The 21,936-nt window shown below is 39.9% G+C and overlaps 23 non-coding genes across 23 annotated transcripts; all 23 read left to right on the top strand.

Moving 5' to 3' along the window:
* The first annotated feature begins 92 nt into the window (after window positions 1-92).
* Window positions 93-166, top strand: trnan-guu (transfer RNA asparagine (anticodon GUU)). The gene has a single exon. It is a non-coding gene; the product is annotated as a tRNA-Asn (tRNA).
* A 697-nt stretch (window positions 167-863) lies between these two features.
* On the top strand, window positions 864-937 carry trnan-guu (transfer RNA asparagine (anticodon GUU)). Its single transcript has one exon. It is a non-coding gene; the product is annotated as a tRNA-Asn (tRNA).
* Window positions 938-1,673: 736 nt separating this feature from the next.
* Window positions 1,674-1,747, top strand: trnan-guu (transfer RNA asparagine (anticodon GUU)). The gene has a single exon. It is a non-coding gene; the product is annotated as a tRNA-Asn (tRNA).
* A 737-nt stretch (window positions 1,748-2,484) lies between these two features.
* On the top strand, window positions 2,485-2,558 carry trnan-guu (transfer RNA asparagine (anticodon GUU)). The gene has a single exon. It is a non-coding gene; the product is annotated as a tRNA-Asn (tRNA).
* A 348-nt stretch (window positions 2,559-2,906) lies between these two features.
* Window positions 2,907-2,980, top strand: trnan-guu (transfer RNA asparagine (anticodon GUU)). The gene has a single exon. It is a non-coding gene; the product is annotated as a tRNA-Asn (tRNA).
* A 698-nt stretch (window positions 2,981-3,678) lies between these two features.
* trnan-guu (transfer RNA asparagine (anticodon GUU)) lies at window positions 3,679-3,752 on the top strand. The gene has a single exon. It is a non-coding gene; the product is annotated as a tRNA-Asn (tRNA).
* A 1,547-nt stretch (window positions 3,753-5,299) lies between these two features.
* Window positions 5,300-5,373, top strand: trnan-guu (transfer RNA asparagine (anticodon GUU)). The gene has a single exon. It is a non-coding gene; the product is annotated as a tRNA-Asn (tRNA).
* Window positions 5,374-6,524: 1,151 nt separating this feature from the next.
* On the top strand, window positions 6,525-6,598 carry trnan-guu (transfer RNA asparagine (anticodon GUU)). The gene has a single exon. It is a non-coding gene; the product is annotated as a tRNA-Asn (tRNA).
* A 315-nt stretch (window positions 6,599-6,913) lies between these two features.
* trnan-guu (transfer RNA asparagine (anticodon GUU)) lies at window positions 6,914-6,987 on the top strand. Its single transcript has one exon. It is a non-coding gene; the product is annotated as a tRNA-Asn (tRNA).
* A 348-nt stretch (window positions 6,988-7,335) lies between these two features.
* Window positions 7,336-7,409, top strand: trnan-guu (transfer RNA asparagine (anticodon GUU)). The gene has a single exon. It is a non-coding gene; the product is annotated as a tRNA-Asn (tRNA).
* Window positions 7,410-7,724: 315 nt separating this feature from the next.
* Window positions 7,725-7,798, top strand: trnan-guu (transfer RNA asparagine (anticodon GUU)). The gene has a single exon. It is a non-coding gene; the product is annotated as a tRNA-Asn (tRNA).
* A 348-nt stretch (window positions 7,799-8,146) lies between these two features.
* On the top strand, window positions 8,147-8,220 carry trnan-guu (transfer RNA asparagine (anticodon GUU)). The gene has a single exon. It is a non-coding gene; the product is annotated as a tRNA-Asn (tRNA).
* Window positions 8,221-8,918: 698 nt separating this feature from the next.
* Window positions 8,919-8,992, top strand: trnan-guu (transfer RNA asparagine (anticodon GUU)). Its single transcript has one exon. It is a non-coding gene; the product is annotated as a tRNA-Asn (tRNA).
* Window positions 8,993-10,539: 1,547 nt separating this feature from the next.
* On the top strand, window positions 10,540-10,613 carry trnan-guu (transfer RNA asparagine (anticodon GUU)). The gene has a single exon. It is a non-coding gene; the product is annotated as a tRNA-Asn (tRNA).
* A 1,151-nt stretch (window positions 10,614-11,764) lies between these two features.
* trnan-guu (transfer RNA asparagine (anticodon GUU)) lies at window positions 11,765-11,838 on the top strand. The gene has a single exon. It is a non-coding gene; the product is annotated as a tRNA-Asn (tRNA).
* A 1,151-nt stretch (window positions 11,839-12,989) lies between these two features.
* On the top strand, window positions 12,990-13,063 carry trnan-guu (transfer RNA asparagine (anticodon GUU)). The gene has a single exon. It is a non-coding gene; the product is annotated as a tRNA-Asn (tRNA).
* Window positions 13,064-13,378: 315 nt separating this feature from the next.
* On the top strand, window positions 13,379-13,452 carry trnan-guu (transfer RNA asparagine (anticodon GUU)). The gene has a single exon. It is a non-coding gene; the product is annotated as a tRNA-Asn (tRNA).
* A 2,396-nt stretch (window positions 13,453-15,848) lies between these two features.
* Window positions 15,849-15,931, top strand: trnal-aag (transfer RNA leucine (anticodon AAG)). Its single transcript has one exon. It is a non-coding gene; the product is annotated as a tRNA-Leu (tRNA).
* Window positions 15,932-17,013: 1,082 nt separating this feature from the next.
* On the top strand, window positions 17,014-17,085 carry trnam-cau (transfer RNA methionine (anticodon CAU)). Its single transcript has one exon. It is a non-coding gene; the product is annotated as a tRNA-Met (tRNA).
* Window positions 17,086-17,803: 718 nt separating this feature from the next.
* trnam-cau (transfer RNA methionine (anticodon CAU)) lies at window positions 17,804-17,875 on the top strand. Its single transcript has one exon. It is a non-coding gene; the product is annotated as a tRNA-Met (tRNA).
* A 612-nt stretch (window positions 17,876-18,487) lies between these two features.
* trnam-cau (transfer RNA methionine (anticodon CAU)) lies at window positions 18,488-18,559 on the top strand. Its single transcript has one exon. It is a non-coding gene; the product is annotated as a tRNA-Met (tRNA).
* A 1,076-nt stretch (window positions 18,560-19,635) lies between these two features.
* On the top strand, window positions 19,636-19,717 carry trnal-aag (transfer RNA leucine (anticodon AAG)). The gene has a single exon. It is a non-coding gene; the product is annotated as a tRNA-Leu (tRNA).
* A 666-nt stretch (window positions 19,718-20,383) lies between these two features.
* On the top strand, window positions 20,384-20,465 carry trnal-uag (transfer RNA leucine (anticodon UAG)). The gene has a single exon. It is a non-coding gene; the product is annotated as a tRNA-Leu (tRNA).
* The last annotated feature ends 1,471 nt before the right edge of the window (window positions 20,466-21,936 follow it).

Genomic DNA, 21,936 nt, shown 5'->3' with positions numbered 1-21,936 from the left:
TCGTGAATTAAATATGCAATATGAATTCACACAATTCCATATTAATGGAAGAGCTGTCCTAGGCCACTCTCCTTTCAGATCAAAGGAAGCAAGTTTCTGTGGCGCAATTGGTTAGCGCGTTCGGCTGTTAACTGAAAGGATGGTGGTTCAAGCCCACCCAGGGACGCATGCACTTTTAAGAAATAGGTGGTTTTATCATGTAAACCTATCTTCTTTCCTTGAACAGAGGGAAGGTTGGGAAAACCATATGATGAAACTCACAGAACAAGCAGGCAATAAAATAGACAGCATTATACACCTATTTCTTCAACAGGTCCTGATTTATCTATATTTAGTGAAAAAAATCCAGCTGGACACATTATGAAACCACTGTATTGTCAAGCTTTGAATGTAAATTAAATATGCAAAACGAGATCAAACAAATCCTATAAATTGACGAGCTGTCCTAGGCCACTCCCCTTTGAGATTAAAAGAAGGCAAGTCTCTGTGGCGCAATTGGTTAGTGCGTTCGGCTGTTAACCGAAAGGATGGTGGTTCACCCAGGGATGCATGCTCTTTCATGAAATAGGTGGTTTGATCGTGAAAACCAATCTTCTTTCTGTGAACAGAGGGAAGGTTTGGAAAACCGTATGATGAAACCCACAGAACAAGCAGGCAATAAAATTGACAGCATTATACACCTATTTCTTCAACAGCTCCTGATTTATCTATATTTAGTGAAAAAAAATCCAGCTGGACACATTATGAAACCACATTATTGTCAAGCTTTGAATGTAAATTAAATATGCAAAACGACATCAAACAAATCCATATAAATGGACGAGCTGTCCTAAGCCACTCCCCTTTGATGTTAAAGGAGGCAAGTCTCTGTGGCGCAATTGGTTAGCGCGTTCGGCTGTTAACCGAAAGGATGGTGGTTCAAGCCCACCCAGGGACGCATGCACTTTTATGAAATAGGTAGTTTGATCGTAAAAAAACAATCTTCTTTCTGTGAACAGAGGGAACGGTTGGAAAACCGTATGATGAAACCCACAGAACAAGCAGGCAACAAAATAAACAGCATTATACACCTATTCCTTAAATAAGACCCAATTAGACACACTAAGTCCTTCAACAACTCCTGAATTATCTATATTTAGTTAAAAAAAATCCACCTGGAGACATTAAGAGCCCTCTGCATTGACAAGCTGTATTCGTGAATTAAATATGCAATATGAATTCACACAATTCCATATTAATGGAAGAGCTGTCCTAGGCCACTCTCCTTTCAGATCAAAGGAAGCAAGTTTCTGTGGCGCAATTGGTTAGCGCGTTCGGCTGTTAACTGAAAAGATGGTCGTTCAAGCCCACCCAGGGACGCATGCACTTTTAAGAAATAGGTGGTTTTATCATGTAAACCTATCTTCTTTCCTTGAACAGAGGGAAGGTTGGGAAACCCATATGATGAAACTCACAGAACAAGCAGGCAATAAAATAGACAGCATTATACACCTATTTCTTCAACAGGTCCTGATTTATCTATATTTAGTGAAAAAAATCCAGCTGGACACATTATGAAACCACTGTATTGTCAAGCTTTGAATGTAAATTAAATATGCAATATAAATTCACACAATTCAATATTAATGGAAGAGTTGTCCTAGGCCACTCTCCTTTCAGATCAAAGAAAGTGGGTCTCTGTGGCGCAATTGGTTAGCGCGTTCGGCTGTTAACCGAAAGGATGGTGGTTCAAGCCCACCCAGGGACGCATGCACTTTTATGAAATAGGTAGTTTGATCGTAAAAAAACAATCTTCTTTCTGTGAACAGAGGGAACGGTTGGAAAACTGTATGATGAAACCCACAGAACAAGCAGGCAACAAAATAAACAGCATTATACACCTATTCCTTAAATAAGACCCAATTAGACACACTAAGTCCTTCAACAACTCCTGAATTATCTATATTTAGTTAAAAAAAATCCACCTGGAGACATTAAGAGCCCTCTGCATTGACAAGCTGTATTTGTGAATTAAATAAGCAATATGAATTCACACAATTCCATATTAATGGAAGAGCTGTCCTAGGCCACTCTCCTTTCAGATCAAAGGAAGTGGGTCTCTGTGGCGCAATTGGTCAGTGCGTTCGGTTGTTAACTGAAAGGATGGTGGTTCAAGCCCACCCAGGGACGCATGCACTTTCATGAAATAGGTGGTTTTATCATGAAAACCAATCTTCTTTCCTTTTACAGAGGGAAGGTTTGGAAAACCATATGATGAAACTCACAGAACAAGCAGGCAATAAAATAGACAGCATTATACACCTATTTCTTCAACAGGTCCTGATTTATCTATATTTAGTGAAAAAAAATCCAGCTGGACACATTATGAAACCACTGTATTGTCAAGCTTTGAATGTAAATTAAATATGCAATATAAATTCTCACAATTCAATATTAATGGAAGAGTTGTCCTAGGCCACTCTCCTTTCAGATCAAAGGAAGTGGGTCTCTGTGGCGCAATTGGTTAGCGCGTTCGGCTGTTAACCGAAAGGATGGTGGTTCAAGCCCACCCAGGGACGCATGCACTTTTATGAAATAGGTAGTTTGATCGTAAAAAAACAATCTTCTTTCTGTGAACAGAGGGAACGGTTGGAAAACTGTATGATGAAACCCACAGAACAAGCAGGCAACAAAATAAAAAGCATTATACACCTATTCCTTAAATAAGACCCAATTAGACACACTAAGTCTATCAACAAATCCTGAATTATCTATATTTAGTTAAAAAAAATCCACCTGGAGACATTAAGAGCCCTCTGCATTGACAAGCTGTATTCGTGAATTAAATATGCAATATGAATTCACACAATTCCATATTAATGGAAGAGCTGTCCTAGGCCACTCTCCTTTCAGATCAAAGGAAGCAAGTTTCTGTGGCGCAATTGGTTAGCGCGTTCGGCTGTTAACTGAAAGGATGGTGGTTCAAGCCCACCCAGGGACGCATGCACTTTTAAGAAATAGGTGGTTTTATCATGTAAACCTATCTTCTTTCCTTGAACAGAGGGAAGGTTGGGAAAACCATATGATGAAACTCACAGAACAAGCAGGCAATAAAATAGACAGCATTATACACCTATTTCTTCAACAGGTCCTGATTTATCTATATTTAGTGAAAAAAATCCAGCTGGACACATTATGAAACCACTGTATTGTCAAGCTTTGAATGTAAATTAAATATGCAAAACGAGATCAAACAAATCCTATAAATTGACGAGCTGTCCTAGGCCACTCCCCTTTGAGATTAAAAGAAGGCAAGTCTCTGTGGCGCAATTGGTTAGTGCGTTCGGCTGTTAACCGAAAGGATGGTGGTTCACCCAGGGATGCATGCTCTTTCATGAAATAGGTGGTTTGATCGTGAAAACCAATCTTCTTTCTGTGAACAGAGGGAAGGTTTGGAAAACCGTATGATGAAACCCACAGAACAAGCAGGCAATAAAATTGACAGCATTATACACCTATTTCTTCAACAGCTCCTGATTTATCTATATTTAGTGAAAAAAAAATCCAGCTGGACACATTATGAAACCACATTATTGTCAAGCTTTGAATGTAAATTAAATATGCAAAACGACATCAAACAAATCCATATAAATGGACGAGCTGTCCTAAGCCACTCCCCTTTGATGTTAAAGGAGGCAAGTCTCTGTGGCGCAATTGGTTAGCGCGTTCGGCTGTTAACCGAAAGGATGGTGGTTCAAGCCCACCCAGGGACGCATGCACTTTTATGAAATAGGTAGTTTGATCGTAAAAAAACAATCTTCTTTCTGTGAACAGAGGGAACGGTTGGAAAACCGTATGATGAAACCCACAGAACAAGCAGGCAACAAAATAAACAGCATTATACACCTATTCCTTAAATAAGACCCAATTAGACACACTAAGTCCTTCAACAACTCCTGAATTATCTATATTTAGTTAAAAAAAATCCACCTGGAGACATTAAGAGCCCTCTGCATTGACAAGCTGTATTCGTGAATTAAATATGCAATATGAATTCACACAATTCCATATTAATGGAAGAGCTGTCCTAGGCCACTCTCCTTTCAGATCAAAGGAAGCAAGTTTCTGTGGCGCAATTGGTTAGCGCGTTCGGCTGTTAACTGAAAAGATGGTCGTTCAAGCCCACCCAGGGACGCATGCACTTTTAAGAAATAGGTGGTTTTATCATGTAAACCTATCTTCTTTCCTTGAACAGAGGGAAGGTTGGGAAAACCATATGATGAAACTCACAGAACAAGCAGGCAATAAAATAGACAGCATTATACACCTATTTCTTCAACAGGTCCTGATTTATCTATATTTAGTGAAAAAAATCCAGCTGGACACATTATGAAACCACTGTATTGTCAAGCTTTGAATGTAAATTAAATATGCAATATAAATTCACACAATTCAATATTAATGGAAGAGTTGTCCTAGGCCACTCTCCTTTCAGATCAAAGGAAGCGAGTCTCTGTGGCGCAGTTGGTTAGCGTGTTCCGCTGTTAACTGAAAGGTTGGTTTTTCAAGCCCACCCAGGGACGCATGCACTTTTATGAAATAGGTAGTTTGATCGTGAAAACCAATCTTCTTTCCTTGAACAGAGGGAAGGGTTGGAAAACCGTATGATGAAACTCACAGAACAACCAGGCAATAAAATTGACAGCATTATACACCTATTTCTTCAACAGGTCCTGATTTATCTATATTTAGTGAAAAAAAATCCAGCTGGACACATTATGAAACCACTGTATTGTCAAGCTTTGAATGTAAATTAAATATGCAAAACGAGATCAAACAAATCCAAATAAATGGACGAGCTGTCCTAGGCCGCTCCCCTTTGAGATTAAAGGAGGCAAGTCTCTGTGGCGCAATTGGTTAGGGCGTTCGGCTGTTAACTGAAAGGATGGTGGTTCAAGCCCACCCAGGGACGCATGCACTTTTATGAAATAGGTAGTTTGATCGTAAAAAAACAATCTTCTTTCTGTGAACAGAGGGAACGGTTGGAACACTGTATGATGAAACCCACAGAACAAGCAGGCAACAAAATAAACAGCATTATAAACCTAAATCTAAAATAAGACCCAATTAGACACACTTAGTCCTTCAACAACTCCTGAATTATCTATATTTAGTTAAAAAAAATCCACCTGGAGACATTAAGAGCCCTCTGCATTGACAAGCTGTATTTGTGGATTAAATATGCAATATGAATTCACACAATTCCATATTAATGGAAGAGCTGTCCTAGGCCACTCTCCTTTCAGATCAAAGAAAGTGGGTCTCTGTGGCGCAATTGGTTAGTGCGTTCGGCTGTTAACCGAAAGGATGGTGGTTCAAGCCCACCCAGGGACGAATGCACTTTTGTGCAATAGGAAATTTGATTGTGAAAACCAATCTTCTATCTGTGAACAGAGGGAAGGTTTGGAAAACCGTATGATGAAACTCAAAGAACAAGCAGGCAATAAAATTGACAGCATTATACACCTATTTCTTCAACAGGTCCTGATTTATCTATATTTAGTGAAAAAAAATCCAGCTGGACACATTATGAAACCACTGTATTGTCAAGCTTTGAATGTAAATTAAATATGCAAAACGAGATCAAACAAATCCATATAAATGGACGAGCTGTCCTAGGCCACTCTCCTTTCAGATCAATGGAGGCAAGTTTCTGTTGCGCAATTGGTTAGGGCGTTCGGCTGTTAACCGAAAGGATGGTGGTTCAAGCCCACCCAGGGACGCGTGCACTTTTATGAAATAGGTAGTTTGATCGTGAAAACCAATCTTCTTTCTGTGAATACAGGGAAGGGTAGGGAAAACTGTATGATGAAACCCAAAGAACAAGCAGGCAACAAAATAAACAGCATTATACACCTATTCCTTAAATAAGACCCAATTAGACACACTAAGTCCTTCAACAATTCCTGAATTATCTATATTTAGTTAAAAAAAATCCACCTGGAGACATTAAGAGCCCTCTGCATTGACAAGCTGTATTTGTGAATTAAATATTCAGTATGAATTCATACAATTCCATATTAATGGAAGAGCTGTCCTAGGCCACTCTCCTTTCAGATCAAAGGAGGCAAGTTTCTGTTGCGCATTTGGTTAGCGCGTTTAACTGAAAGGATGATGGTTCAAGCCCACCCAGGGACGCATGCACTTTTATGAAATAGGTAGTTTGATTGTAAAAAAACAATCTTCTTTCTGTGAACAGAGGGAACAGTTGGAAAACTGTATGATGAAACCCACAGAACAAGCAGGCAACAAAATAAACAGCATTATACACCTATTTCTAAAATAAGACACAATTAGACACACTGAGTCCTTCAACAACTCCTGAATTATCTATATTTAGTTAAAAAAAATCCACCTGGAGACATTAAGAGCCCTCTGCATTGACAAGCTGTATTTGTGAATTAAATATGCAATATGAAATCACAAATTCCATATTAATGGAAGAGCTGTCATAGGCCACTCTCCTTTCATATCAAAGGCAGCGGGTCTCTGTGGCGCAATTGGTTAGCGCGTTCGGCTGTTAACTGAAAGGATGGTGGTTCAAGCCCACCCAGGGACGCATGCACTTTTATGAAATAGGTGGTTTTATCATGAAAACCAATCTTCTTTCCTTTTACAGAGGGAAGGTTTGGAAAACCATATGATGAAACTCACAGAACAAGCAGGCAATAAAATAGACAGCATTATACACCTATTTCTTCAACAGGTCCTGATTTATCTATATTTAGTGAAAAAAAATCCAGCTGGACACATTATGAAACCACTGTATTGTCAAGCTTTGAATGTAAATTAAATATGCAATATAAATTCACACAATTCAATATTAATGGAAGAGTTGTCCTAGGCCACTCTCCTTTCAGATCAAAGAAAGTGGGTCTCTGTGGCGCAATTGGTTAGCGCGTTCGGCTGTTAACCGAAAGGATGGTGGTTCAAGCCCACCCAGGGACGCATGCACTTTTATGAAATAGGTAGTTTGATCGTAAAAAAACAATCTTCTTTCTGTGAACAGAGGGAACGGTTGGAAAACTGTATGATGAAACCCACAGAACAAGCAGGCAACAAAATAAACAGCATTATACACCTATTCCTTAAATAAGACCCAATTAGACACACTAAGTCCTTCAACAACTCCTGAATTATCTATATTTAGTTAAAAAAAATCCACCTGGAGACATTAAGAGCCCTCTGCATTGACAAGCTGTATTTGTGAATTAAATAAGCAATATGAATTCACACAATTCCATATTAATGGAAGAGCTGTCCTAGGCCACTCTCCTTTCAGATCAAAGGAAGTGGGTCTCTGTGGCGCAATTGGTCAGTGCGTTCGGCTGTTAACTGAAAGGATGGTGGTTCAAGCCCACCCAGGGACGCATGCACTTTCATGAAATAGGTGGTTTTATCATGAAAACCAATCTTCTTTCCTTTTACAGAGGGAAGGTTTGGAAAACCATATGATGAAACTCACAGAACAAGCAGGCAATAAAATAGACAGCATTATACACCTATTTCTTCAACAGGTCCTGATTTATCTATATTTAGTGAAAAAAAATCCAGCTGGACACATTATGAAACCACTGTATTGTCAAGCTTTGAATGTAAATTAAATATGCAATATAAATTCTCACAATTCAATATTAATGGAAGAGTTGTCCTAGGCCACTCTCCTTTCAGATCAAAGGAAGTGGGTCTCTGTGGCGCAATTGGTTAGCGCGTTCGGCTGTTAACCGAAAGGATGGTGGTTCAAGCCCACCCAGGGACGCATGCACTTTTATGAAATAGGTAGTTTGATCGTAAAAAAACAATCTTCTTTCTGTGAACAGAGGGAACGGTTGGAAAACTGTATGATGAAACCCACAGAACAAGCAGGCAACAAAATAAAAAGCATTATACACCTATTCCTTAAATAAGACCCAATTAGACACACTAAGTCTATCAACAAATCCTGAATTATCTATATTTAGTTAAAAAAAATCCACCTGGAGACATTAAGAGCCCTCTGCATTGACAAGCTGTATTCGTGAATTAAATATGCAATATGAATTCACACAATTCCATATTAATGGAAGAGCTGTCCTAGGCCACTCTCCTTTCAGATCAAAGGAAGCAAGTTTCTGTGGCGCAATTGGTTAGCGCGTTCGGCTGTTAACTGAAAGGATGGTGGTTCAAGCCCACCCAGGGACGCATGCACTTTTAAGAAATAGGTGGTTTTATCATGTAAACCTATCTTCTTTCCTTGAACAGAGGGAAGGTTGGGAAAACCATATGATGAAACTCACAGAACAAGCAGGCAATAAAATAGACAGCATTATACACCTATTTCTTCAACAGGTCCTGATTTATCTATATTTAGTGAAAAAAATCCAGCTGGACACATTATGAAACCACTGTATTGTCAAGCTTTGAATGTAAATTAAATATGCAAAACGAGATCAAACAAATCCTATAAATTGACGAGCTGTCCTAGGCCACTCCCCTTTGAGATTAAAAGAAGGCAAGTCTCTGTGGCGCAATTGGTTAGTGCGTTCGGCTGTTAACCGAAAGGATGGTGGTTCACCCAGGGATGCATGCTCTTTCATGAAATAGGTGGTTTGATCGTGAAAACCAATCTTCTTTCTGTGAACAGAGGGAAGGTTTGGAAAACCGTATGATGAAACCCACAGAACAAGCAGGCAATAAAATTGACAGCATTATACACCTATTTCTTCAACAGCTCCTGATTTATCTATATTTAGTGAAAAAAAAATCCAGCTGGACACATTATGAAACCACATTATTGTCAAGCTTTGAATGTAAATTAAATATGCAAAACGACATCAAACAAATCCATATAAATGGACGAGCTGTCCTAAGCCACTCCCCTTTGATGTTAAAGGAGGCAAGTCTCTGTGGCGCAATTGGTTAGCGCGTTCGGCTGTTAACCGAAAGGATGGTGGTTCAAGCCCACCCAGGGACGCATGCACTTTTATGAAATAGGTAGTTTGATCGTAAAAAAACAATCTTCTTTCTGTGAACAGAGGGAACGGTTGGAAAACCGTATGATGAAACCCACAGAACAAGCAGGCAACAAAATAAACAGCATTATACACCTATTCCTTAAATAAGACCCAATTAGACACACTAAGTCCTTCAACAACTCCTGAATTATCTATATTTAGTTAAAAAAAATCCACCTGGAGACATTAAGAGCCCTCTGCATTGACAAGCTGTATTCGTGAATTAAATATGCAATATGAATTCACACAATTCCATATTAATGGAAGAGCTGTCCTAGGCCACTCTCCTTTCAGATCAAAGGAAGCAAGTTTCTGTGGCGCAATTGGTTAGCGCGTTCGGCTGTTAACTGAAAAGATGGTCGTTCAAGCCCACCCAGGGACGCATGCACTTTTAAGAAATAGGTGGTTTTATCATGTAAACCTATCTTCTTTCCTTGAACAGAGGGAAGGTTGGGAAAACCATATGATGAAACTCACAGAACAAGCAGGCAATAAAATAGACAGCATTATACACCTATTTCTTCAACAGGTCCTGATTTATCTATATTTAGTGAAAAAAATCCAGCTGGACACATTATGAAACCACTGTATTGTCAAGCTTTGAATGTAAATTAAATATGCAATATAAATTCACACAATTCAATATTAATGGAAGAGTTGTCCTAGGCCACTCTCCTTTCAGATCAAAGGAAGCGAGTCTCTGTGGCGCAGTTGGTTAGCGTGTTCCGCTGTTAACTGAAAGGTTGGTTTTTCAAGCCCACCCAGGGACGCATGCACTTTTATGAAATAGGTAGTTTGATCGTGAAAACCAATCTTCTTTCCTTGAACAGAGGGAAGGGTTGGAAAACCGTATGATGAAACTCACAGAACAACCAGGCAATAAAATTGACAGCATTATACACCTATTTCTTCAACAGGTCCTGATTTATCTATATTTAGTGAAAAAAAATCCAGCTGGACACATTATGAAACCACTGTATTGTCAAGCTTTGAATGTAAATTAAATATGCAAAACGAGATCAAACAAATCCAAATAAATGGACGAGCTGTCCTAGGCCGCTCCCCTTTGAGATTAAAGGAGGCAAGTCTCTGTGGCGCAATTGGTTAGGGCGTTCGGCTGTTAACTGAAAGGATGGTGGTTCAAGCCCACCCAGGGACGCATGCACTTTTATGAAATAGGTAGTTTGATCGTAAAAAAACAATCTTCTTTCTGTGAACAGAGGGAACGGTTGGAACACTGTATGATGAAACCCACAGAACAAGCAGGCAACAAAATAAACAGCATTATAAACCTAAATCTAAAATAAGACCCAATTAGACACACTTAGTCCTTCAACAACTCCTGAATTATCTATATTTAGTTAAAAAAAATCCACCTGGAGACATTAAGAGCCCTCTGCATTGACAAGCTGTATTTGTGGATTAAATATGCAATATGAATTCACACAATTCCATATTAATGGAAGAGCTGTCCTAGGCCACTCTCCTTTCAGATCAAAGAAAGTGGGTCTCTGTGGCGCAATTGGTTAGTGCGTTCGGCTGTTAACCGAAAGGATGGTGGTTCAAGCCCACCCAGGGACGAATGCACTTTTGTGCAATAGGAAATTTGATTGTGAAAACCAATCTTCTATCTGTGAACAGAGGGAAGGTTTGGAAAACCGTATGATGAAACTCAAAGAACAAGCAGGCAATAAAATTGACAGCATTATACACCTATTTCTTCAACAGGTCCTGATTTATCTATATTTAGTGAAAAAAAATCCAGCTGGACACATTATGAAACCACTGTATTGTCAAGCTTTGAATGTAAATTAAATATGCAAAACGAGATCAAACAAATCCATATAAATGGACGAGCTGTCCTAGGCCACTCTCCTTTCAGATCAATGGAGGCAAGTTTCTGTTGCGCAATTGGTTAGGGCGTTCGGCTGTTAACCGAAAGGATGGTGGTTCAAGCCCACCCAGGGACGCGTGCACTTTTATGAAATAGGTAGTTTGATCGTGAAAACCAATCTTCTTTCTGTGAATACAGGGAAGGGTAGGGAAAACTGTATGATGAAACCCAAAGAACAAGCAGGCAACAAAATAAACAGCATTATACACCTATTCCTTAAATAAGACCCAATTAGACACACTAAGTCCTTCAACAATTCCTGAATTATCTATATTTAGTTAAAAAAAATCCACCTGGAGACATTAAGAGCCCTCTGCATTGACAAGCTGTATTTGTGAATTAAATATTCAGTATGAATTCATACAATTCCATATTAATGGAAGAGCTGTCCTAGGCCACTCTCCTTTCAGATCAAAGGAGGCAAGTTTCTGTTGCGCATTTGGTTAGCGCGTTTAACTGAAAGGATGATGGTTCAAGCCCACCCAGGGACGCATGCACTTTTATGAAATAGGTAGTTTGATTGTAAAAAAACAATCTTCTTTCTGTGAACAGAGGGAACAGTTGGAAAACTGTATGATGAAACCCACAGAACAAGCAGGCAACAAAATAAACAGCATTATACACCTATTTCTAAAATAAGACACAATTAGACACACTGAGTCCTTCAACAACTCCTGAATTATCTATATTTAGTTAAAAAAAATCCACCTGGAGACATTAAGAGCCCTCTGCATTGACAAGCTGTATTTGTGAATTAAATATGCAATATGAAATCACAAATTCCATATTAATGGAAGAGCTGTCATAGGCCACTCTCCTTTCATATCAAAGGCAGCGGGTCTCTGTGGCGCAATTGGTTAGCGCGTTCGGCTGTTAACTGAAAGGATGGTGGTTCAAGCCCACCCAGGGACGCATGCACTTTTATGAAATAGGTGGTTTTATCATGAAAACCAATCTTCTTTCCTTTTACAGAGGGAAGGTTTGGAAAACCATATGATGAAACTCACAGAACAAGCAGGCAATAAAATAGACAGCATTATACACCTATTTCTTCAACAGGTCCTGATTTATCTATATTTAGTGAAAAAAAATCCAGCTGGACACATTATGAAACCACTGTATTGTCAAGCTTTGAATGTAAATTAAATATGCAAAACGAGATCAAACAAATCCATATAAATGGACGAGCTGTCCTAGGCCACTCTCCTTTCAGATCAAAGGAGGCAAGTTTCTGTTGCTCAATTGGTTAGGGCGTTCGGCTGTTAACCGAAAGGATGGTGGTTCAAGCCCACCCAGGGACGCGTGCACTTTTATGAAATAGGTAGTTTGATCGTGAAAACCAATCTTCTTTCTGTGAATACAGGGAAGGGTAGGGAAAACTGTATGATGAAACCCAAAGAACAAGCAGGCAACAAAATAAACAGCATTATACACCTATTCCTTAAATAAGACCCAATTAGACACACTAAGTCCTTCAACAACTCCTGAATTATCTATATTTAGTTAAAAAAAATCCACCTGGAGACATTAAGAGCCCTCTGCATTGACAAGCTGTATTTGTGAATTAAATATTCAGTATGAATTCATACAATTCCATATTAATGCAAGAGCTGTCCTAGGCCACTCTCCTTTCAGATCAAAGGAGGCAAGTTTCTGTTGCGCATTTGGTTAGCGCGTTTAACTGAAAGGATGATGGTTCAAGCCCACCCAGGGACGCATGCACTTTTATGAAATAGGTAGTTTGATTGTAAAAAAACAATCTTCTTTCTGTGAACAGAGGGAACGGTTGGAAAACTGTATGATGAAACCCACAGAACAAGCAGGCAACAAAATAAACAGCATTATACACCTATTTCTAAAATAAGACACAATTAGACACACTGAGTCCTTCAACAACTCCTGAATTATCTATATTTAGTTAAAAAAAATCCACCTGGAGACATTAAGAGCCCTCTGCATTGACAAGCTGTATTTGTGAATTAAATATGCAATATGAAATCACAAATTCCATATTAATGGAAGAGCTGTCATAGGACACTCTCCTTTCAGATCAAAGGCAGCGGGTCTCTGTGGCGCAATTGGTTAGCGCGTTCGGCTGTTAACTGAAAGGATGGTGGTTCAAGCCCACCCAGGGACGCATGCACTTTTATGAAATAGGTGGTTTTATCATGAAAACCAATCTTCTTTCCTTTTACAGAGGGAAGGTTTGGAAAACCATATGATGAAACTCACAGAACAAGCAGGCAATAAAATAGACAGCATTATACACCTATTTCTTCAACAGGTCCTGATTTATCTATATTTAGTGAAAAAAAATCCAGCTGGACACATTATGAAACCACTGTATTGTCAAGCTTTGAATGTAAATTAAATATGCAATATAAATTCACACAATTCAATATTAATGGAAGAGTTGTCCTAGGCCACTCTCCTTTCAGATCAAAGAAAGTGGGTCTCTGTGGCGCAATTGGTTAGCGCGTTTGGCTGTTAACCGAAAGGATGGTGGTTCAAGCCCACCCAGGGACGCATGCACTTTTATGAAATAGGTAGTTTGATCGTAAAAAAACAATCTTCTTTCTGTGAACAGAGGGAACGGTTGGAAAACTGTATGATGAAACCCACAGAACAAGCAGGCAACAAAATAAACAGCATTATACACCTATTCCTTAAATAAGACCCAATTAGACACACTAAGTTCTTCAACAACTCCTGAATTATCTATATTTAGTTAAAAAAAATCCACCTGGAGACATTAAGAGCCCTCTGCATTGACAAGCTGTATTTGTGAATTAAGTAAGCAATATGAATTCACACAATTCCATATTAATGGAAGAGCTGTCCTAGGCCACTCTCCTTTCAGATCAAAGGAGGCAACTTTCTGTGGCGCAATTGGTTAGTGCGTTCGGCTGTTAACTGAAAGGATAGTGGTTCAAGCCCACCCAGGGACGCATGCCCTTTTATGAAATAGGTGGTTTTATCGTGAAAACCAATCTTCTTTCCTTTTACAGAGGGAAGATTTGGAAAACCATATGATGAAACTGACAGAACAAGCAGGCAATGAAATAGACAGCATTATACACCTATTTCTTCAACAGGTCCTGATTTATCTATATTTATTGAAAAAAAATCCAGCTGGACACATTATGAAACCACTGTATTGTCAAGCTTTGAATGTAAATTAAATATGCAAAACGAGATCAAACAAATCCATATAAATGGACGAGCTGTCCTAGGCCACTCTCCTTTCAGGTCAAAGGAGGCAAGTCTCTGTGGCGCAATTGGTTAGCGCGTTAGGCCGTTAACCGAAAGTATGGTGGTTCAAGCCCACCCAGGGACGCATGCACTTTTATGAAATAGGTAGTTTGATCGTGAAAACCAATCTGCTTTCTGTGAACAGAGGGAAGGGTTGGAAAACAGTATGATGAAACCCAGAGAACAAGCAGGCAATAAAATAGACAGCATTATGCACCTATTCCTAAAATAAGACCCAATTAGACACACTGAGTCCTTCAACAACTCCTGAATTATCTATATTTAGTTAAAAAAATCCACCTAGAGACATTAAGAGCCCTCTGCATTGACAAGCTGTATTTGTGAATTAAATATGCAATATGAATTCACACAATTCCATATCAATGGAAGAGCTGTCCTAGGCCACTCTCCTTTCAGATCAAAGGAAGCGAGTCTCTGTGGCGCAGTTGGTTAGCGTGTTCCGCTGTTAAGCGAAAGGTTGCTGTTTCAAGCCCACCCAGGGACGCATGCACTTTTATGAAATAGGTAGTTTGATCGTGAAAACCAATCTTCTTTCCTTGAACAGAGGGAAGGGTTGGAAAACCGTATGATGAAACTCACAGAACAACCAGGCAATAAAATTGACAGCATTATACACCTATTTCTTCAACAGGTCCTGATTTTCTATATTTAGTGAAAAAAAATCCAGCTGGACACATTATGAAACCACTGTATTGTCAAGCTTTGAATGTAAATTAAATATGCAAAACGAGATCAAACAAATCCATATAAATGGACGAGCTGTCCTAGGCCGCTCCCCTTTGAGATTAAAGGGGGCAAGTCTCTGTGGCGCAATTGGTTAGGGCGTTCGGCTGTTAACTGAAAGGATGGTGGTTCAAGCCCACCCAGGGACGAATGCACTTTCATGAAATAGGAAGTTTGATTGTGAAAACCAATCTTCTATCTGTGAACACAGGGAAGGGTTGGAAAACCGTTTGATGAAACCCACAGAACAAGCAGGCAATAAAATAGACAGCATTATACACCTATTTCTTCAACAGGCAATGTATCAGGGAAAAAATAAATGTTAAAATATATTTAAGACATTTCTTTTGACATTTCTTTTGGTATTAACATATTTATTTATTTATTTCTGTATTTATTTATTTATTTCCATTTTTATTTATTCATTTATTTATTTATTTCTGTATTTATTTATACATTTATTTATGTATTTATTTTTACTTATGTCATGTATGGTCCTCCATATTGAAGCACCTGGGATATCCAATGAGGTGTACAGGAGGACATTTTCTTTTTCTCCCGTCTGGTTTTAAACGAGATAAGAGTTAAGATGTGCACCTTCAGACTGGAGCACATGACTTCACGTTATCTGTTATGTTACCCTTGTCCTCGCCTTCTAAACGTTAACTCATCTCCTGCTGAAAGTGACTTGCTTTGGCTTTGAAGTTGAAAATGAGACAGAATAGAACCAACAGTTGAAGCCCCTAACTTGGCTGTTAGTTTTGTGGTCTTCTGATCTCGAGTAAAGCTCTATACTCCCACAGGGTATGTGTTTGAAATTTCGAATGTTCTTTCATGTGTGTCTTCGATTTGATTGTCCAATTGTCATCAAAGTGTCATTTACATCTAAACCCCTCCTTTCTGTTTGGTTAAATCTAATTTCCAACGGTAGTGTGGCCCGAGTGGTCAAAGGCGCTGGATTAAGGCTCCAGTCTCTCAGGAGGCGTGGGTTCAAATCCCACCACTATCAGTTGAATGTATTGGCTACTTGCACCTTATCTACTATACGATGCTCTCTTGTTGTTCAAAACTGCAACAGCCACCCGAGCTTTGAAGCACATGGGATATCCAATGAGGTGTACAGGAGGACATTTTCTTTTTCTCCCGTCTGGTTTTAAACGAGAGAAGAGTTAAGATGTGCACCTTCAGACTGGAGCACATGACTTCACATTTACCAATAACTTCCTTCAAGTCCTGTCAATTTAACTGCTGATAAAACCTTATAAAACCAAAGACTATGTTCGTATGAAATTATATCATTAAAGAAGAGCAGAGTGGCGAGCGGAAGCGGAAGCGTGCTGGGCCCATAACCCAGAGGTCGATGGATCGAAACCATCCTCTGCTAAAGGAATACTTTATCCACTCCATTGTTATCTGTTATGTTACCCTTGTCCTCGCCTTCTAAACGTTAACTCATCTCCTGCTGAAAGTGACTTGCTTTGGCTTTTGAAGTTGAAAATGTGACAGAATAGACCCAACATTCTGTCACATTTGAAGCCCTTAACTTGGCTGATAGTTTTGTGGTCTTTTGATCTCGAGTAAAGCTCTATACTCCCATAGGGTATGTGTTTGAAGTTTCGAATGTTCTTCCATGTGTGTCTTCGATTTGATTGTCCAATTGTCGTCAAAGTGGACTTTTCATCGAAACGACTCAACATTTTTTGGGTTAAGTCATGTTTAATGGTAGTGTGGCCGAGTGGTCTAAGGCGCTGGATTTAGGCTCCAGTCTCTCAGGAGGCATAGGTTAAAATCCCACCACTGCCAATTGACTGGTATTTGCATGTGTTGGCTACTTGTAGTACTTTCTACTGTACTGCAAAAGCCAGCTGAGCTTTGTAGCATATGGGGTATCCAATGAGGTGTACATGAGGACATTTTCTTTTTCTCCCGTCTGGTTTTCAAACGAGATAAGAGTTAAGACGTGCACCTTCAGACTGGAGCACATGACTTCACATTTACCAATAACTTCCTTCAAGTCCTGTCGATTAAGCTGCTGATGAAACCTTATAAAACCAAAGACTATGTTCGTATGAAATTATATCATTAAACAAGAGCAGAGTGGCGCAGCGGAAGCGTGCTGGGCCCATAACCCAGAGGTCGATGGATCGAAACCATCCTCTGCTAAAAGATTCCTTTATCCACTCCGTTGTTATCTGTTATGTTACCCTTGTCCTCGCCTTCTAAACATTAACTCATCTCCTGCTGAAAGTGACTTGCTTTGGCTTTGAAGTTGAAAACGTGACAGAATAGAACCAACAGTTGAAGCCCCTAACTTGGCTGTTAGTTTTGTGGTCTTTTGATCTCGAGTAAAGCTCTATACTCCCACAGGGTATGTGTTTGAAATTTCGAATGTTCTTTCATGTGTGTCTTCGATTTGATTGTCCAATTGTCATCAAAGTGTCATTTACATCTAAACCCCTCCTGTCTGTTTGGTTAAATGTAGTTTCCAACGGTAGTGTGGCCGAGTGGTCAAAGGAGCTGGTTTAAGGTTCCAGTCTCTCAGGCGGCGTGGGTTCAAATCCCACCACTGCCAGTAGAGTATCAGTTGAATGTATTTGCTACTTGCACCTTATCTACTATAAGAAGCTCTCTTGTTGTTCAAAACTGCAACAGCCACCCGAGCTTTGAAGCACATGGGATATCCAATGAGGTGTACAGGAGGACATTTTCTTTTTCTCCCGTCTGGTTTTAAACGAGATAAGAGTTAAGATGTGCACCTTCAGACTGGAGCACATGACTTCACATTTACCAATAACTTCCTTCAAGTCCTGTCAATTTAACTGCTGATAAAACCTTATAAAACCAAAGACTATGTTCGTATGAAATTATATCATTAAAGAAGAGCAGAGTGGCGCAGCGGAAGCGTGCTGGGCCCATAACCCAGAGGTCGATGGATCGAAACCATCCTCTGCTAAAGGAATACTTTATCCACTCCATTGTTATCTGTTATGTTACCCTTGTCCTCGCCTTCTAAACGTTAACTCATCTCCTGCTGAAAGTGACTTGCTTTGGCTTTTGAAGTTGAAAATGTGACAGAATAGACCCAACAGTTGAAGCCCTTAACTTGGCTGATAGTTTAGTGGTCTTTTGATCTCTAGTAAAGCTCTATACTCCCACTGGGTATGTGTTTGAAGTTTCGAATGTTCTTCCATGTGTGTCTTCGATTTTATTGTCCAATTGTCGTCAAAGTGAACATTTCATCGAAACGGCTCAAAGTTGTTTGGGTAAAGTCATGCTAATTGACTTGTGTTTGCATGTGTTGGCTACTTGTAGTACTTTCTTCTGTACTGCAAAAGCCAGCTGAGCTTTGTAGCATATGGGATATCCAATGAGGTGTACAGGAGGACATTTTCTTTTTCTCCCGTCTGGTTTTCAAACGAGGTAAGAGTTAAGATGTGCACCTTCAGACTGGAGCACATGACTTCACATTAACCAATAACTTCCTTCAAGTCCTGTCGATTTAACTGCTTATAAAACCTTATAAAACCAAAGACTATGTTCGTATGAAATTATATCAATAAACAAAAGCAGAGTGGCGCAGCGGAAGCGTGCTGGGCCCATAACCCAGAGGTCGATGGATCGAAACCATCCTCTGCTAAAGGAATACTTTATCCACTCCATTGTTATCTGTTATGTTACCCTTGTCCTCGCCTTCTAAACGTTAACTCATCTCCTGCTGAAAGTGACTTGCTTTGGCTTTTGAAGTTGAAAACGTGACAGAATAGACCCAACAGTTGAAGCCCTTAACTTGGCTGATAGTTTTGTGGTCTATTGATCTTGAGTAAAGCTCTATACTCCCACAGGGTATGTGTTTGAAGTTTCGAATGTTCTTCCATGTGTGTCTTCGATTTGATTAGCCAATTGTCGTCAAAGTGTCATTTACATCTAAACCCCTCCTGTCTGTTTGGTTAAATCTAGATTCCAACGGTAGTGTGGCCGAGTGGTCTAAGGTGCTGGATTAAGGCTCCAGTCTGTCAGGAGGTGTGGGTTCAAATCCCACCACTGCTAATTGACTGGTATTTGCATGTGTTGGCTACTTGTAGTACTTTCTACTGTACTGCAAAAGCCAGCTGAGCTTTGTAGCACAGGAGGACATTTTTTCTTTTTCTCCCGTCTAGTTTTCAAACGAGGTAAGAGTTAAGATGTGCACCTTCAGACTGGAGCACATGACTTCACATTTACCAATAACTTCCTTCAAGTCCTGTCAATTTAACTGCTGATAAAACCTTATAAAACCAAAGACTATGTTCGTATGAAATGATATCAATAAACAAGAGCAGAGTGGCGCAGCGGAAGCGTGCTGGGCCCATAACCCAGAGGTCGATGGATCAAAACCATCCTCTGCTAAAAGATTCCTTTATCCACTCCGTTGTTATCTGTTATGTTACCCTTGTCCTTGCCTTCTAAACATTAACTCATCTCCTGCTGAAAGTGACTTGCTTTGGCTTTGAAGTTGAAAACGTGACAGAATAGAACCAACAGTTGAAGCCCCTAACTTGGCTGTTAGTTTTGTTGTCTTTTGATCTTGAGTAAAGCTCTATACTCCCACAGGGTATGTGTTTGAAGTTTTGAATGTTCTTTCATGTGTGTCTTCGATTTGATTGTCCAAATGTCATCAAAGTGTCATTTACATCTAAACCCCTCCTGTCTGTTTGGTTAAATCTAGTTTCCAACGGTAGTGTGGCCGAGTGGTCAAAGGCGCTGGATTAAGGCTCCAGTCTCTCAGGAGGCGTGGGTTCAAATCCCACCACTGCTAATTGACTGGTATTTGCATGTGTTGGCTACTTGTAGTACTTTCTACTGTACTGCAAAAGCCTGCTGAGCTTTGTAGCACAGGAGGACATTTTTTCTTTTTCTCCCGTCTGGTTTTCAAACGAGGTAAGAGTTAAGATGTGCACCTTCAGACTGGAGCACATGACTTCACATTTACCAATAACTTCCTTCAAGTCCTGTCAATTTAACTGCTGATAAAACCTTATAAAACCAAAGACTATGTTCGTATGAAATTAAATCATTAAACAACAGCAGAGTGGCGCAGCGGAAGAGTGCTGGGCCCATAACCCAGAGGTCGATGGATCGAAACCATCCTCTGCTAAAGGAGTCCTTTATCCACTCTGTTGTTATCTGGTATGTTTCCCTTGTCCTTGCCTTCTTAACATTTACTCACCTCCTGCCTAAAGTGACTTGCTTTGACTTTTGAAGTTGAAAATGTTACAGAATAGACCCAACAGTTGAAGCCCTTAACTTGGCTGATAGTTTTGTGGTCTTTTGATCTCGAGTAAAGCTCTATACTCCCATAGGGTATGTGTTTGAAGTTTCGAATGTTCTTCCATGTGTGTCTTTGATTTGATTGTCCAATTGTCGTCAAAGTGGACTTTTCATCGAAACGACTCAACATTTTTTGGGTTAAATCATGTTTAATGGTAGTGTGGCCGAGTGGTCTAAGGCGCTGGATTTAGGCTCCAGTCTCTCAGGAGGCGTGGGTTCAAAACCCACCACTGCCAATTGACTGCTATTTGCATGTGTTGGCTACTTGTAGTACTTTCTACTGTACTGCAAAAGCCAGCTGAGCTTTGTAGCATATGGGATATCCAATGAGGTGTACAGGAGGACATTTTCTTTTTCAAACGAGGTAAGATTTAAGATGTGCACCTTCAGACTGGAGCACATAACTTCACATTTACCAATAACTTCCTTCAAGTCCTTTCGATTTACCTGCTGATAAAACCTTATAAAACCAAAGACTATGTTCGTATGAAATTATATCAATAAACAAGAGCAGAGTGGCGGAGCCGAAGCGTGCTGGACCCAGAGGTCGATGGATCGAAACCATCCTCTGCTAAAGGATTCCTTTATCCACTCCGTTGTTATCTGTTATGTTTTTTCCCTTGTCCTCGCCTTCTAAACATTAACTCATCTCCCGCTGAAGTGACTTGCTTTGGCTTTGAAGTTGAAAACGTGACAGAATAGACCCAACAGTTGAAGCCCTTTACTTGGCTGATAGTTTGTGTTGGAATAAAGCTCTATACTTTCGCAGGGTATATGTTTGAATCTCACTGCTATTCATACTCAATTGTTATTTTTGTGCAGTATGTGGTTAGAACAGTTGCTCGCGGGACTTCCATGACTGTCTAGGTGACTTTCAGCGTGCTGATGGTTAACCGGGTTACTGGGTTTCGTGCTTAATTTATCCTGCCACTTACCTGCATGAAGACTAGGGATGATTTACTTAGTTAGAACTGGTTAGGCAGTTATTCAGAGGGAAGGGGTTCCTTGTTTAAAGCAGCCTGTCACCCTGTTAGTTAGTAATTTGGTTGTGGCAATTGCTTGTTTGAGGTTGCAGGTACACTGGTGAAATGGCTTCTCTTGACGACTTTGTTAATTCTCCATGCGATGAGTTGCTTAACTCTTACAGAAAAGATCAGCTTGTGAAGGTGGCTGAACACTACGGCGTTGACCTTCCAAAAAAGTTTAATAAAGATGAATTGTTGGACACCAATTGGTTGAGAAAGAGGTTTTGCCTGCCCCAGTGGGGAGTTTTAAAACACCTAGATGAGATTAGTCTTTTGGATGTAGACTCCACCAGGGTAACTGAGCCAGTAAAATTTTCCAAAATGGCTCCTGTTTTGACTGGACTTGGGTTTAAAGTGGAGCAGCAAAAAGAGCTCATCCAACAGGAACATCAAAATAATGCTGTACTTAGAACATATGAATTGGTACCGGAAGCTTATCACCAGCGTTTTAGATTACTCAGAAGAGAGAAGCAGTGTCACACTGAGTTTGTTCGCGAGTTATCCACTTACTTTAGTCGCTGGTGTGCTGCTTCTCAGGTTAATACTATGGAGGATCTTCAAGAAATAATCTAGCTTGAACAGTTCAAAAATACTTTGCCTGACCGGGTTGTTACCTACATTCAGGAAAAGCAAGTAAGCAGGGTTACAGATGCTTTTGGTGAGCGCCGTGGTCGTGGAGATT

The sequence above is a fragment of the Platichthys flesus genome, chromosome 8 (assembly GCF_949316205.1).
Source record: "Platichthys flesus chromosome 8, fPlaFle2.1, whole genome shotgun sequence".
NCBI classification, from domain to species: domain Eukaryota; kingdom Metazoa; phylum Chordata; class Actinopteri; order Pleuronectiformes; family Pleuronectidae; genus Platichthys; species Platichthys flesus.
The sequence above is the reverse complement of the archived record's forward strand: the minus strand, read 5'-3'. Positions and strand labels throughout refer to the sequence as shown.